This window comes from Haemaphysalis longicornis, unplaced genomic scaffold, assembly GCF_048455015.1.
Source record: "Haemaphysalis longicornis isolate Haplotype H1 unplaced genomic scaffold, Haemaphysalis longicornis Haplotype H1 scaffold_6, whole genome shotgun sequence".
Lineage (NCBI taxonomy): Eukaryota > Metazoa > Arthropoda > Arachnida > Ixodida > Ixodidae > Haemaphysalis > Haemaphysalis longicornis.
This window is the reverse complement of record NW_027526407.1, coordinates 37,766,057-37,782,818: the sequence shown is the minus strand read 5'-3', so window position 1 is coordinate 37,782,818 and position 16,762 is coordinate 37,766,057.

Sequence of the window (16,762 nt, the reverse complement as noted above, 5' to 3'; positions counted from 1 at the left end):
ATTATTTCTGTTTCTAAATAAATGTTGCCAGTTGCTAGTAGTGCGTCGTCATGTGTATTTCTTTCCTTGGTCAGCATCTCTTCTGCGCCTTTTTTCAAAATGGTTTTAAAATTGCTAGGACAGTGCTTCAGTATATGACTTTCAGCGAGTAGCTCGGACGACTCTGCAACATACGTCAATGATGAAATATGGTTTCTGCAACAAGACTCCTTGAACGACTCCGAGAACAAACGGAATACCGAGGTCCGCAACATTGTGTTGGAACCATGATGCTATTGTACACCCTTAAGAGGACGTTCTTGTAATTATTACTTTGTTTTTACACAATAACAAGTGGGTGTGTTTACAGCGCACAACACGTGACCTTTGTTGCACTACAGTCGTTACCATATCCCGCTGGCATGAATTAACATTATGTGGGCATTTTAGCGAACCTTGTAGTATAGTGAACGTTACAAAATTCGTATTTGATCGCCGAACGTTTCCGAGTTCATCATCGCCCTTTTAGATTCGCATTGGTTTGTTCTGTTCGTCTCTGGCTCAGAACCCTGACCAATAACCATTGTTTGGCTTCTGTCTTGGCCTCACATTACGAACCTGTGACGCGTAGAGTTATGAAGTTCTCAGGAACTCACAATTCCCTGTACGTCTCCCTCTCGCTGCGTCCGCTTTCTCCGACAGGGTTTTATGTGTATTCGTCGTCTGACCGCCCCCTCCCCTCCCCTCACCGCTCGCTAGAACGTCTGTGTGAAACAGCATCTCCAGCAACCAATGGCTAAAGATGCGGACTCAGCAACTGAAATGAAGAAAATCTAGACAAAAACACTTGCCCAGCTTTCTACCTTAGTTAAAAACAGACTACATATTTTACAAATATATAAACCCAGAAGAGTCGTGGTTACGTTTCTGAAACACTGAGGTTTCTGCAAAGCGGTAAGCGTTTGTCCTTGTCGTCTGTGTCCGTGTGTTTTTGTGCGCTTAAGATGAACGTTGAGGTACGGACGTTTGCACACCGCCTATAACTCCGGTCAAGGAAGCCACGTTTGCAATATACTGACTGTAATGCAAGCAAATAAAACAATATGCGAAGTATCCTATCACGAAGCTGACATAGCCCGCAATATTCCGCACATCGTGCAGGCATGGTAGAGGAGAGGAGTTTGTTTGTTGGGGCACAGAAGGCTTGCTAAACGGACATGTTATAATCTTTCGTTGGCGATAAGGATTCAAAGGCATAGCTTTATAGTATCCACTGTGTAAATTTATATTAAGGGGTGCTTTACATGGAAGCAACATCTCGGCTACCAGGCGCAAAGTAGACAAGGACTAAGAGAAAATTAAGGCTACCGTGGGGTCTTTAACCTCCGCAAAATAGTGAACACCTGAAGTGCTTTGTGCTGTGCTTCCCCCTAAAAAGAAAGCCCGCAGGAGCTCAGATGTATAATGTGCTTTGTGCTGAGCAGGCATTGTCTGGAAACAGAAACATAAACAAGACGCTGACCACTTGCCTTCCCGTTTTTCTACGTATTTCATCTTGTTGTTTGCCCAGTCGTTTATGAACAGTTCTTGAACCGTTGGGGGGAAAGTGGAGACGAACGCATTGTGTAAAGCCAGCGCAATGTCGTTGTCACAAAACAAGGGAATCCCAACAAGGCGCAGTATTATAACTTTTTATGTTGTTTTTTTGATAGCCTTAGTTACTGAAGGTGGGCTGCCGATAGTTAAAAAGTGTTTCCTGGCTATTGCCTGTTTCTGCAATTCTGGTTGCTGTCGAAACGAACTGGCATTGACTGAGCATCATTTCTTTACTGTTTATTTTTTATGTTTTTAAAACAAAAAAATTCCCTCGCCCACCAAAGACCAAATAACCATTGCAAGTAACCACTGATTTGCTTGATGAAATTTTCTAGAGCTATCTTTCTGAAAGCAGTTTCGGTGTTTTGCAAGAAGGAAGTGTAGTCGTCTGTGGCCTTAACATACCAAAAATGGCGAGGAGCAGAGGAACTTTGCAATGCTATTTTTTGCGAGGTAAAAGTCAAAATAACGCCCCCAGTAGGCATTTAAAAGAACCCACAGAACCATGGCGTGACTGGGTTGGAGGCCTGAAATATTCGATGAGATTCGCGGAAGCAACAATCGATTGCCTGTAGGGAAAGTGGGAAACTCACCCAAAAAGCCGCTGTAGTTAGCCCTACATTCGGGGGTTATGGAAAGTTTCGGGACGTCAGTTTCATGCAAAGCCCTCTTTAATGACGGAAATTTCTTGATTTAGGGTGAAAGCTGGCATCCGACTGCTTGCAGCACAGCCTTAAATCAATAAAAGGTGTATTCCACACGACTGTTCTTGAAATTAACAAGTTGAGAAGGTATATCCGAGCTCTCTTTGAACCCACTCGATAATCCAGCCACAGAGCAACAAGTCACAAAAGACATACTTATCTCTCTGGTATCTTGATAATTATCTTTGCATTGCTTGTTTTTTGGGACAGTGTCTTTGGTTCGCTTTATAGATGTAGTGGGGCTACTCTTAAAGTTTGTTCGATAGAACTCATTTAAGCCGAGCAGTTAAACTTTATTGCGATTTTCGCTATCATGACATTCCCTTAGAAATTGATGGTATGATGCTAAGAGCAATTCAGTTACATATGCAATGTTGAACACAGAAAAACCCGAAATTTCGACTCCGGCTTTTATTTCGGTGCACATTTTTACGTTTTACTATACGGAGTGTCTGCGACTTCTATTTTTGCGCCTGATAACACAGATCGTGGCTGGGGAATGAGTACGATAATAATGGGAATGTATTCTGATACCTTGATTGCCCCGCAAGTGCACTTTGAGTTCAACCATAGTTTGGCGTCATACTGTTTAGCGTAGTATATCTCAGTGTGACATAGCAATTCTTTGCATTATGCGCTCTATCTAGATAAAATTCCTGCGTATTCTCTCAGCATGCTTGATGAGTTTCTTTTTTATTAGTTAAGCACCTTCGCCCGAATCACATCTAGCAAACGCACCGAAGGCGCCGCCCAATGTAAAGAGCAAAATAGACGGGAGAGCGCGAACCATCTTGAAAAGCGCAATTTGAGAAATATGCATGCAGCAGCCTATTCCTTCGAGCTATCGAGTAATGCTTCAGTAATGCGCTAAGAAAGGTATAAAAAACTTAATTCGGAATTTTCCGGTTGAGGATAAACAAATAAGAGTAGCACCGGAACATTAGTCCCATAGTCTGAACAAACGATGAAAAGGAGAAAGAACACTCAAGAGAAGAAAGTTGGCACTTCAGGGTCTAGCAGACCTAGTTGAAGAAAGACGCCACACTCTGCCAACGCCATAGGCAATTACACTTGCTATTTTTGCGACGACACTACAAGAACATTTCGTAGATTCTTCAGCATAATAATGCTAGTGTACACCGTCGTCACAATTGAGAAAAAACATCATTTTCTGAGGATATTTTATTATCGCTGAGCTTTCTCTCTTGCGCAGTTTTTCATACAAAGCGCGGTCATTTCAGAACTACTTTGACAAAGAAGTGACACTAAACACCACAGAAATATTGTAACTTTAACCAGAACTTCTTAAAAAGCCATGATCCTCATTTAATTCCCGCTGCGTTTTCAACACACATCAAAAGATTTGAACACCCCACCACCGCTCTCTTGCCCACTTTTTCAAATTACCCGTGTTGTTTCCAGCTGAGGCATTCTTTCCTCGCTCACCCCCCCCCCCCCCCCCCCCGGAATGGGATTTGTACTGTTCTGCTTATTGTGTTTCACACGTGGCAACCTCGCAGCCGCACGTCGAACGCAACGGAACGATATTATTAAATTACGTCCGTACTCTCAAGCGGAGCTGGGGATCGCCATTTAATTCTGCTCGCTTCGTCTCCCATGAGAGACATTTTCGAGGCCTGCGCATGTTTCTAGGCGACAGATGGAAGATGTCACCGATGGGCCCGCTCCGCAATCTTCTCGAAAGCCGCTGGGAAAACTAAGTGCATTAATTCATTGTTCCTTTATTGTTCTCTTGGAGCTTTGCAGTGCTGTCATCATCGCCTGACGGGAGCCTTGGGGAATAGTTGGCGGCTTGATTATAACGAAAATGTGTTTGGCGGAGACAGCACCTCTTTGGCAGAGGCAGCCCTGCTATTTCGCGATAGTAATGGCCGCCTAACTTACATTTCTTTCAGTATTTCGCACTGATTATGCACACATGGGAAGTGAATGCTTTCCGCCGTGAGATAAATGCAAATATTCGGAGTTATTTTGTTCAGCTTTGCGTTGCCTCTACCCAGTCAAAACACATTTCTGCATTGAAATGTATGAACGACATGATTCAAACTAGCGTCTGCAATTTTGCTTGTTCGGCAGCACTTCGGATCGCTATCTTTTGTTATACATGGCTATTTCACCTCATTGGAATTAAGTATTCGCTACTTGAAATCACTGAAGTGATGTGTTTTTTTTTGCCTGGTAATATTCGCGGGACTGTGTCTGATGTAAATGGGTTACTGTCGGTCCCAAAATTTTACATGGTGTCACTTGCGTCGGCTTATTTCAAAGTTTTTTTTCTAGCAGCGCAAGTTCTCGTGTCAGAAGTTTCTTTCTGACCTGCCGAATGCGAAGAAGAAGTACACAAAAACTATTTCTGTCCAAAAAACTATTTCACAGTGTTCCTAGTCAAGGCAATAGCATGAAATGTGGCACAATTATGTGGAATGATAGCAGGGCAACCCATTTGAACGTGCCTGTTTTATAGAACTCCTCAGCATCATCTTCTGACATTGCGGAAGCCATTCAGGGCTTAGAAAAAGGTCGAATTGTTCAAATCCATTTAGAACAGCTCGCCTGCAGAATAGGAAAAGCTGCTTACTCTCGTTTTTGCCAGCAATTTTGAGGGATAAGCCCTTATTTCACTTTTCGAGGCTATTCCTGCCATCCTTTTGTACTCAACATTATTTCCAGTGGGAAAGTAGGTTGGTGTAAAGTACCGAAAACAAGTTCGCAGAAAAAGGGGGACATGTAGCCTGCTATATTTTTTTGAAGTTACCCTTGCCGCAGAAAGCGCGCACATTATTTTATGAATTTCACTGCACCTTAAGTTCAACCTACTGTACGTGCCCAGCAAACACACTGGGTGTAAACGCCATATCGCCCGCAGTCATGGTTGCGAAATAAAATGGTGTTTCTGTGTTACAGAACGACCAGAGAATAGAAATTTGTTTTGTTATTGGCCAAGGCCAGTAACAAAACGGACGAAATACCAGGAATATTTTCCATGGGTGTAGCGAAGAATTGTATCCAATGAGTGACATTTGCCTTGAGAAAACATTCGTCATACACCCCCAGCAGCCGAAGTAGATCTAGCTATCCATATATACCGAAGCCTTCGCAGCTGCTGTATCCTGGCACAAATAATTTATTGCAAAGAAGTAATGGTTTTACGTGGTTGTCGGATAAGCATTTGTTTGGTCTCTTTAGATGCGCGCACTTGCAAATTTAGGCGCAAGATATAGGTTAGGGCTTCCAAGTGGTTTTATTAAATTTGTTCAAGTTCTTGCGCAGCTCTTGTTAACCTTTAACTGCTTCATTGCGTCGATAATTGATTTTTTTCTTGCTGGACATATCGTTCTATTAAAAATTACGGTAGTTTGTGTACTAGAAGCTTTTGAAGCAGCCATCAATATTTTAGGAGAACAAGCATGACTAGATAGTACCAGCTCTCCGCCTCAGGCCCATCAAATTCTTAATCAAGAACCACCTACTGATCCTATAGAGTTTATCTGGTTCCCTGCCCACACGGGTATTTGAGGAAATGAAGTGGCACACACCGCAGCCCGAGCTCTCGTCTCCCGGGCTTGTGATGCCAGCACTGCCTCTCATGGAGCCAGATCAACCCGTGATAGTTTACTCACGTACAGAGAAATCACGAAACATTACCGCCTCTCCCGCCACAAATACCCTTCCGCCCACCCCTCCCTATCAGTGGAAGAGAAACGCCTTTGGTATCAGCTTCAAACTTAATCCCTCCCCTGCTTAGCCGTACTTCATCACGTTCACCCCTCACTATACGACACAGAACTCTGCCAGCACTGCGGAGAACGGGCCACATTACATCACCATGTGGGCCTGCAAGTACGACCCCTTCCCTCTCATCACCTCCCTCGACCAGTGAGAAAGAGCGCTGGAATGCTCAAGCCTGGATTTGCAGAAGTCACTGATGGGTCGGGCAGCCACAGTCGCCGAAGAAGTACGGTCTTCGGCAACCAAACTGCGCTCAGGCCTTGTTAAATAAAATGTTACCTCTCTCTCTCTCTCTTTCTCTCTCTCCGCAGTCACACATCTCGCGAATGTTCCGAAACAGGGCTAGTATAACCACTACGAAAATGAACGCAGTCACCGAAAAGAAATCGTAGAGCTTATACATCCCGCAACGCAGAACGATATTATTCCCGCAAACGGGGGTCTAGCCTGCAAAGGGTTACTTAGTGTCGTAAGAATCCGGCTTATCGGAAGTGCGTTCATTTATTGCGAAACCTTTTTTATGGTGTCAGGGGGACGCTTTATAAATGGCAGGCCATATATCAGGGCTGGAACTGCCGCTTTGAGAAAGAGGGCATTAGACGCATTTAGACGGCCTCTCGTTTTGTGATGCGGAGTAGCTGACTTTGATGCTGTTGCGGTACGCTTGCCATTCTTTTCCGAATAGCTGATCAGTCGTAATGAATATGCGGCGACAAAGCACCTTGAGCACACGTGCATCCGTAGCATAAAAATATTTTAAAACTGTGCTGTTTAAGCTAACCAAGAGGACCCATCACGCATTGGGCTTGTTCATAGGCACACTTGTACATATTACAGAAAATAAGTAACCGATAACAATTACATCCCTTAAAAGGTAATCGAATACAGTGGTCGATTACAGCCACAGAAAAGTAACTGAGCAATAACAAAAATGTAATGGATTTCTTTTGCGTTACTTCCTTTCAGAATTTTAATGCCGCAATACAATAACACAAGTGTACTCAAACTACAATGAACTACTGTTGCTTGCATGGTGGAGAGAAAGCTGAGGGATTGCGTGAACGTTGGTGGGAGGCGTCCTGTGGCGTCTATGATATAGTGTTACATGTTTTAACTTTCAACAGACCCTGTTATTCAGAGCTGTCGTAGCTGATTTCTCCACCTTTCCTGGTTAAGAGGAAAGTGCGCTCAAGGCATTCGCCGGAGCGAAGGGCGGTACTATAAAGTAGCAACGCAATGCGCACCAGATCGTGGTTGCGCAGTGCTCCTGTGCTAGTGTCCATGTCGTCTATGAGCATCACGCTTCTCTGTTGCAGGCGCTCGGGTAAGACCTTGCAAATAAGGCCGTCGAAAAGGCGAAAAATCGTCGATAGATGATTCCTTCGGAACATGCTACGCCTCCTTTTTAGTAAAACAATAAAAGAGGTGCTTTAATACGACCTAGCAAACATCTGAACGTAACGTTGTTTTTATCTTTCGTGTCTTTAACGGCTAACATAGGAGCCAGCTGTGTCCGTGGAGAAGCTAGGCTTGGTCCCTTCATAACACAGAGCCCTTTCAAAGCACTTATGGCCACAGATGTCAAGGCAAAGCACAGACGGTGCACATAACAATGTCTGACATCGCTAAACACCACAACTTTGTGGAACTAGAGCATTAGGTATCCATCTGACGTACGCACTCTCGTTCTGTGTGCGCTGCAGAATATAATCAGTCAGCTGTCTCTAAAAACGTATTATGTTGTTAATATTGGAAATTTAAGACGTTAGTATAACACCACAACTGTAAACTTTAAAAAAACCTAAAAACTGCAGCGTTCTTGATTAAAATAAACTCGCTACTCCAGTTTCTCGGCAGCTTGCAAGAAGCCTCCATAGATGGCGACAATACACCAGCCACGGAGAAAGAAGAATAATTCTTGCTCCGTGGCACCAGCCACGGAAACCCCGGAAAGATCGGCGATCCGACCGTCTACGCGCCCCTTGGTGGGCCAGTCCTCCGTACTCAGTGTGGAAGCTGCCGAGCTGGGTGTAAGGCTCGTGCGCTGTGGCGGCATCTGACAGGACGGGGGGTCTCTACAGAGCAGTTGCATATTCTTCTACACGAGAACTGGCGTAGCACACCCTTCACAACTTGATTTTGGAAGAAAAGTACTTGATCAACTTCATCAGAATCTTCCTTGCAAATCAGATCTTTGAGATTCGCTCTGGGCATACAGAACCAACCAGCTTCACGAACTGCGTTGGGGTTCCACAGGGGTCGATTCTCTCGCCCTTGCTCTTCAATGTGGTTATGCGTGGGCTCACCCAAGAACTCTCAAAAATTCCAGGTGTGCATTTTACTCTGTACGCAGATGATATTACCATCTGGACTGAAGCCCCTGACCACAAAAAGACGGAGTTGGCTGTGGCCGCACTGCAGGAGGCACTCTCCGTCCTGGAGCGATACCTCGAGCATACCGGCATGCAGCTGTCGGTCGAGAAGACACAGTATATGCTGATCGGAGGCACTCCTGAAGAACGAGCCAAGGTATCCCTTTCGCTAGAGGGGAGACCACTCAAGCGACCAGACGCAGGCTGGATCAGGATCCTCGGTATACCCATCGCGGAGCGGGGAGGTGCAACCGAATGGTTAAGACAACTGGCGCCTACATGGAAAAAACTCCTCCACCTGATAAAACGACTCGCAAGCAAATTTGGAGGAGCCACGTCGGAGGTAGCCCGCACTCTAGTTCAGGCCGCGCTCGTCTCACGCGCCACGTATGGTGCTCTGTGCTACCGCTTGACGAAAGCACAAACTGAAAGGCTCGAAACGATGTATAGAGCTGCTCGGCGAGTAGTGACCGGCCTGCCACGGCACCCGCGCATCGACGAACTGTACCGTTATGCGCGACTCCCACATTTGCGGGAGCTAATAAACGATCGACGGAAAGGTACGGCTGACCGCCGTCAGAACACTCTCCAAGGACAGCGGCTCCTACTACATGAAGACCCTCAGATGCAAGCCGTACTAGAAGATGTTCCACCCCACATTCCTCCGTGGCAAGACATCCAAATAACAGATCTCAAGCCACTATCGCGCAAGACAAACGTACAGAAATACGCCCAGCAGCGAAAAACAATAGCACAGGCCCTTCTAGCACATAAACCTGACCCGGAGGAGCTACGCATTCATACAGACTGCTCATGGGACCCCGAGACCCGAATCGCAGTTATGGCAGCGAGAAGAGAGGACGGGGCCCACCGCTCAGAAAGGTTCCTTCTAGAAGAGACCCCCTCAACCGCAGAACTTGAACTCCGAGCCATTCACCTTAGCCTCCTCTGGGTGCTTGAATTCTTGTCTACAGATGGCACCAAGCAAGTACGACAGATCAGGGTTTTAACGGACAGTGCTACGGCACTCAAAAACCTGGTTGGACCCCCGCGAGTGACCTCCACGGAATATGCCATAAAGCAGGCTTGCCGCGAACTACAACGGAACAGAAATAGTGATGTCAAAGTCCTCTGGGTACCCGGACACTCTGGCAACACGGGCAATGAGACTATGCACAAGCTGGCCAGTGAGGCTCGCTCTCCCCACCACTCGCAGCTTGAGCTCACTCCTCTCAAAGCCCTGAGTCATAGCCCTGAAGAGAAGCGAAGAAGGAACAAGCTTGAAAGGTCCAAAGAGCTCCTGACCCACGTACCACCCCTTGAGAATCCCCTACCTAAGGGTCTTCCCCGGGGCGCCCAAGTGTTCGTGGTGAAAGCACGAAGTGGCTTTGCCGTCACGGAGGACGTGGTGGCAAGGTGGAACCACGCACAGAAGTACTACAAGCAGCCGAACCCGCCACCTTTCTCGCCGCCCCAGTGTAGTGTGTGCTTGGCCGCCCAGCCGGCCAACATGCGTCACCTGGTGTGGGATTGCGAAGGACTGAAGGACGCACGTGACAAACATCGCCCGTCATCTGTATCAATATACGAGGACTGGATCCGGCCAACACATGACCACAAGAGAATTCTACTCTCACTGTGGACATTTGCGTGTGAAGCCTCCATAGTGCGACGAACCTAACCCCCTTCCCTTTTCCCCCTCCCACCGCAACAGGCCTAGTGCCGTCCTATTCATAATAAATTTTACAACAACAACTTGATCACCGGTAATCAATGATAAGAAAGTATAATTGAATTACCAAGTACCTTATGGTTCCGGAAAAATGATTAATTATCATACAAAATTACAAGACAATGCAACTGATTAAAGTGATCGATTACTTGTAACGCTTTACGTACAACTCTGTCTATAGGCAACGTTTAGAAAATCGTCTGCACAAGTTGCTTGCTTGTCGTCGATGAGATATATGTTCATGTGGCCGGCTTCCATTCACAAGAACTGAGCTATTTAAACTAAACCAATAGTAATGGGGACGAGTAAAATTTGTTTCCAGACTCACCATTCCTTGAGATATGGGGGGGTCAGAAGCTGCGCAAGAGTGCTGCTTAGCCGAATTCCTAATTGTGCAATATTTAAGGGCGCCCGAATGGTCTTAATCTGATAATATCATGAATCTGCAGACAGTAATTCCGCTTTGTATGCCCTGTGCGTAGGGTGGAAGTTATAACTGATCACACAACACCGGAGGACTTTTCTCTAGTGAAACGTGGTCAGGAGCTAATTGGCTTGTATCGCGTAGGCATAGTGTGATAAAGTACCAGCAGCTTTACGTTTTCACGGCAAGGCGGTTTTAGAGAAGCCGGTCAATCACCACTGTGTGGGTATGCGTCACGGAAAAGAGGAAGAAGAGGACTGGGGAAGGAAAACTTCGGCAGGGGAAGCAGACGGGGTGCTCGGGCCTTGCGTTGCGGTGATCGTTAGAAGCCTGTATATCATCACAACTGGCGTGCCCGACCAGGCTCTTGATTAAAATTAACCACCGGAAAAGCTAACGTCACCAGTATGAGGGATTGAAAATTTTGAGACGTGACATGAATCTTGAAAAACTAGTCACGCTTGGTGGCCAACTGGGCCTAGAGTACTTTGAGCTCCGGGAATGGGTAAGGGCAGAGCAAGGTCGCATGACAGCAAAGAGGGTAGCAGAAGCTAGGCTAACCGGGCAGGTGCAGATCAGAAGCATGCGAACCTTCAGCTAAGGTTAAGGCTGTATGAGGGTGCCAGGAACAATCCGCAGGGTGACGAAGCGAGCTCATCAGTGGCAGCACCGGCTCCTATTTCCACAAGTCCACACAATTTTATTCCCCCATTTGACAACCGTCGGGACAAACGAGATTCCTACTACATGAGGTTTCAGAGGACAGCGCTCGCGCAACAGTGGCCGGAAGATAAATGGGCCGCTGGCCTGAGCATGTGTTTGACTGGAGACGCTCTCGCTATCCTCGGAAGAATGACGTCGGGGGACTCTCTGAAGTATCAGAGGGCCAAATTGGCTTTTCTCCAGCGATTTCCCTTCACTGCTCAAAGTTGCAATGACAAGTTCGACAGGCAAAGGCAGGCTACAGAGAAAGTACACTGCAGTTTGTTTCCGGCCTTTCGGGATATTTTGACTTGTCGATCAAAACATCGGGCGTACCAATACATTCGAGAACCTAAGCGATAGAATGATCGCCGAGCAGCTCCTGAAGTGCAGCAGGCAGGAACTTGTTGCCTTCAATAAAGAAACAGCCTGCCAGCCTTCTAAGCAAATGGAAAAGGCTTTCGATGTGTTCCTGGAAGCTGAATCTCTAAATAACTTGGGGAAGGTAAAAGAAGACATTCAGATAAACAGGGGCTCGAGGTAAACTGATAAGGCTGCACAGAAGGGACCGGCTTGCTTTATTTGTGGCAGGCTTGGAAACACTGCGTCCGACTGCCTCATGTCGGAACAACATGTTAATTGCTTCAAGTGTCGCAAGGCGGGCCACACAGCGGAAACGTGGTAATTGAAGGAGGCCACAAATAAATTCAGTGCTTGCTCCGTTGATATGAACGGTGCGTGGTTTCGTAATTCTAGCGCACGTTTCCCCTGATACCTTGCGAGCTGGAAGCGTTACAATAAAACAAGCAAAACCCTTTTCTTGGCCAGCGATTTTGTCCTGGGTAGCATCCCCAGATCTATAGATCCAACTCATCCCGACTAGAATAGCACGAAACAATTACAAGAAGGAGATTTGATTAAGAAGCCACATTTGCACCACCGTAAACACAAGTGACACCAGCGAGAACAAACCACCGCAGGTAGTCTCCGTTGTTAAAGCCGACAGGTTAACAACGACGAATATCACATTCGCTAAAGTGGCAAGAGGGAATATGAAGACGAAACTACGCAAAAATATAACACTGCATAGTTGCTTTAAGAAGCAAGGAAAGGAACTCACATCTCGAAGGGGCAACACCTACCTTTTTGTCCAAGAGAATGGCTTGGTGTACCAACGATGCCACCTTTCAGCGGGTTAACGGTACCAACTAGTGCCAGTTTCCAAACAATTCAGAGATTCAGTGCTTTAGATAGCCCACAATAACACTATGTCCTGCCATAAAGCATTGAAAGACAATGGAAGGAATTATTAATGAATTCTACCTGCCGAATATCTACGAAGACATTAAAATATCCATAAGATTTGGCAATGTATGCTTACGGACGACTTCTCATTATAAAGTTTAGGTCGGGCCTTTGCGAAGACGCCAATTTGTCCAGGAGCGTTGTTTTCGGGACTGATGCAATCCACAAACATTTTGGAGCCGTCCTTCTTCTAGAGTGCACTGCCATTGTTAGAAGTGGTAACGCGTAAGAAGTAATCAATCGGTGGTAAACAATTACATTTCCTTGTAAGTTTGTAATATATTCGGTTACTTTTTCAAACCCGTAACGTTTTGGGTAATTCAAGTACATTTTTTTAAAATTGATTACTGGTAATCAGTTCCTTTATTCCAATATCAACTTGCAACTGGTCTTCCAGAAGTCCTCGTACCCTTCGCGTCAGGGACGCCCCGTCGCGTCAGGTGTTGCCGCAGCTCATTTCCCTTTACACACAACTCGGCACCTTCCCCACAGAAGAAGACGGAGGAATGGCCGCACGACGGTGCGCCAGCTACCTGGCTCGTCCATCTTTCTGTCGTTTCCGTCACTGTGTTATGTCGCCATCTATGAGGGCTTCTTGCAAGCTGCTACCAGACGTGAGCAGCGTGTCTGTTCTAATCGGAAAAGCTGTTTATTGGCTTTTTGTTATTTACAGTTGACAGTTGTGTTATGAATATGTCTTAAGTTTCCTATACTGCTTACATAATACGCTTTCAGAGAGACGTAACTGCATAATGCGGGGACTATATTATGTTGCTCGTACAGAGAACGGTAATTAAACTGCGCAGTTCGATATCTGGGAGTACGGATGCGCTATAAGGACTCTGCGAAGTGAAACTGCATTGAAACGCGATTGTTTACATTTTCAGTGGAACGATGCCTCTTTACTGGAGGCGCTAAAAAGTTAATTATTTCATTTTAGTTATTTCAGCCACCGACAGGAAAAGTTTATACCTCATTTTGTATCAACCTGGACACATAGACTTACTGCACAGGTAGCTCTTCACGTACATATAAGCGCCTGATTAAAAAGCCTGTTGACTTAACTTTGATTACCCTGTGTAATACGCGGTCACATTTTGGGGCACTATGAATCATAACCACTGGTTTACTGTTGTTTTGCAATTAAATCTACGGAGATGAGGGCCTCATTTGCGAACTTTTGTTTAAGTTGAATTTAAGGACCCAACAAGCGTTTTCTGTACAAATGGTTTTCGCAGTTAGTAAGTTCCGTTGATAAATTTACCGCATCCCAAGTGCAATTTCTAATCACGCATCCACGATCTCTTGGCAGCTTAGTAAAGCATGTTGTTGGGCTAGTTGGTTCATATCGATACTTAAAACTGCGCATTCTGACGGGGCAAGGAAAAGTAGAGACGGAACAGGCGCAGACTCACAACTAGTTTACTGAAAAAAGGAGCATGCTAATATACCCACACCAGCACATGCACACACATGTCACCACCTTTATAACATGATATAACGGTTTAGAAGCTGATACTCATTTCCATACAAAGATATGGATGGTTCACTCACACACTGTTCACCGTGATTTCGAATAAGGTAGTAGGCCTCAATTAATTCCCTTGCCACCTGTTCTCTACTTTTTCTCAGCACCTTCGTCTGAGTCAACTGGCTTGCATGGCTTGGTTTCACCAGCCATGCAATGGTGCGGAAGGTGGGATCCCGTGTTATTGTGCATATTTAGCTGGGGTTCCCTTAAACGGTCGTTTAGACAGCGGCCCGTTTGACCGATGAATACTCGCCCGCATGTGAGCGGGATCATGTACACCACGATGGTTGCAAACTTCACGTATGGCGTAGCATGTCGTTCTAGGCAACCCGGTGTCTCTACCATTCCTTTCAGGATCCTGGGGCACAGACTAGCAAACTTGTTGGGCGCAGAAAAAACGGCCTGCACTTTTTGCCTGTTGGACACATTTTTGAAGTTCTGTGCGGCTCGATGGATGCACGGAATAACCACCGGTTTGTTGCGCCTAAAGCTGTCTGTCCTTTGGGGTGTATTTCCTTTCAACTTCTGTACGAGGGACTTGGCCACCGCTGTCACAACCATTAAGGGAAACCCAGCTGCAATCGATCGGGCAACCTGAACATCGAAAGTTTCGTGAATATTGTGATGTCATGATTTGTTAGCGCTTCTTGAAAGCAAGAAGAAGCAACTGCCTGTTTACTGTCTTCGAGTGCGCGGACAGTAAGGCAACAATTCTTTTCACACCTTCGGTTTATAAACAAAACACACGTGGTCTGATAAACGTGTGATGTTAATGTCTAAAAACTGCAAGCAGCCATTGTTAGACCACTCATGGTTGAAAGACAGGCCTTTCCCCAATCGTCGGAACTTGTCTAAAATCCGTTTAACAGCGTCAGAGAATGTTAAATCAGGTAAAGCTTTTTAAAAAATTAAGAAATCATCAACATATCTTAAACTAACTTCCGGACCATCGTCCAGGTCACGGTCTTAATTACAATTAATGCTGGCTTAAAAGATTTCAAAAAGAGCCGGTACCGTGCACAAACCAATACACACACCCTCGCGTTGCAAAAACATCTCTTCCTGCACATAGGCTGTTCACTGCAGCAAGAGCCCCACTGAAATGCCTATTTTGAGGCCTTCATACTCTCCCGTGAAACCCCAAGGAGCAAGGTCACCGAGCTTGAGAAGTCAGCCTCTTAAGCTGATTTTTTTGACGGTTGGTATTTCAACATTGCGCAAGCGCCGACCCAGCCGCCTAAAGGCTTTCGCAACTCACGAATCCCAAAGAGGTCGGGTATAGCGCCTTCTAATTGCATGCCGAGCCTTTATGGGTTTGGTCTCCTGTCTAGTGCAAATAGGTGTGCCAAAATAGGTGTACCTTGGGCATGCATCAAGACAACGTTGCACGATATGGAGTTACAAAAAGGATAGAGCGATTTATGATCGAGAAATTTCTCCGTGTTTAATCTCGGGGGTGATCGCTATTTTTTTACTGAAGAAAAAATGGTTGCTGGAGGGTACTTAAGACGAATAGGTTACACGCTGAAGAGGTACAAACTACTGTAGGCAAATTGCGTCATAATCTACCCAAAACTGCCGAGGTAACATGCCGATAAAAGCATTCCTGCAAGCACGTTTGAAGCATTAGATATACTCAATGCCTAGAAAAACGTTAGATGGTGTCTGAATCAGCCTTCATAAACTATTTGAATCTAGCGAGAAAGTCCCTGACAGGCTGAAAACAAGGGACTCCGTCAAGCACGTGATTATTTCTGCGTTGATTTAAGGTACTTTTTATGGTGCGTTCATTCGGGCGCAACAGCCTTGCGTTGAGAGAAAGTCACAAAGGGGTAAACAAAAAAGGGTTAGGGCAGAACGGTACGTTTCTAAAATAATGTGCCTGCACGTCAGCCTGTTTTCCGTGTGGTGTTAACGCCTCTGAACTATTGCGCCAAGAACACTGGACCGGAATTCCACTCACATTGCTGTTTGGTTTGGCCCCCCGCAAAATCATGCCTGCCACTTGCTCGCTTCCTATTCCTGGACAGGCAGGCGATTACTGGCCGCAGTGTGCTTTCGTGGAGCGGAAATTCCCATGAGCCACCGAAGAAGGGAGAAAAGGACGGGGAAGGAATGGAGGTGCCGGATCGGGTTTTAGATTAGGCGCTCTTTTATTTTGTTCTATCCAGACTTCTAAATAGAAGTAAAGTAAGGTTGATTTTTGCAGGTGGAAAGAACAGATGCATTAGTAAGAGTCGTGGGTTGCAATCATCGTTTACTTAAGACATATTGACCCTAAAAGCTATAGTATCATGAAACAAAAACGGAAACGAAAGCAAAAAAAAAGGCGGAAATCACGCAAAATCCCATGGAAACGATGGCTGTGGGGTCCTCGACACATTTTAGATGATGAACTCCTGGAAAGTACCCCCTAACCGGCACACTTAATGACTGGTCCACAAAGCCTGCTTCTTCCCCATTGAGGTGCTTGTGGTGGTAGTATGACTAGCAATGTTTTCTGGTTACAATGGTGTCTAAAATGAACCTAAGCGCATAAACCCGGCTGTAAAATCGTAGGCACGTCTTCTGTGCCCCGTAATCTTTTCTGACTGCATTTTGGAGCTTTTTGGTCTGTATGAAGCTGTTCTGATTCGCTGCTGTATGTTTAATAGGCAGTTGAATGAA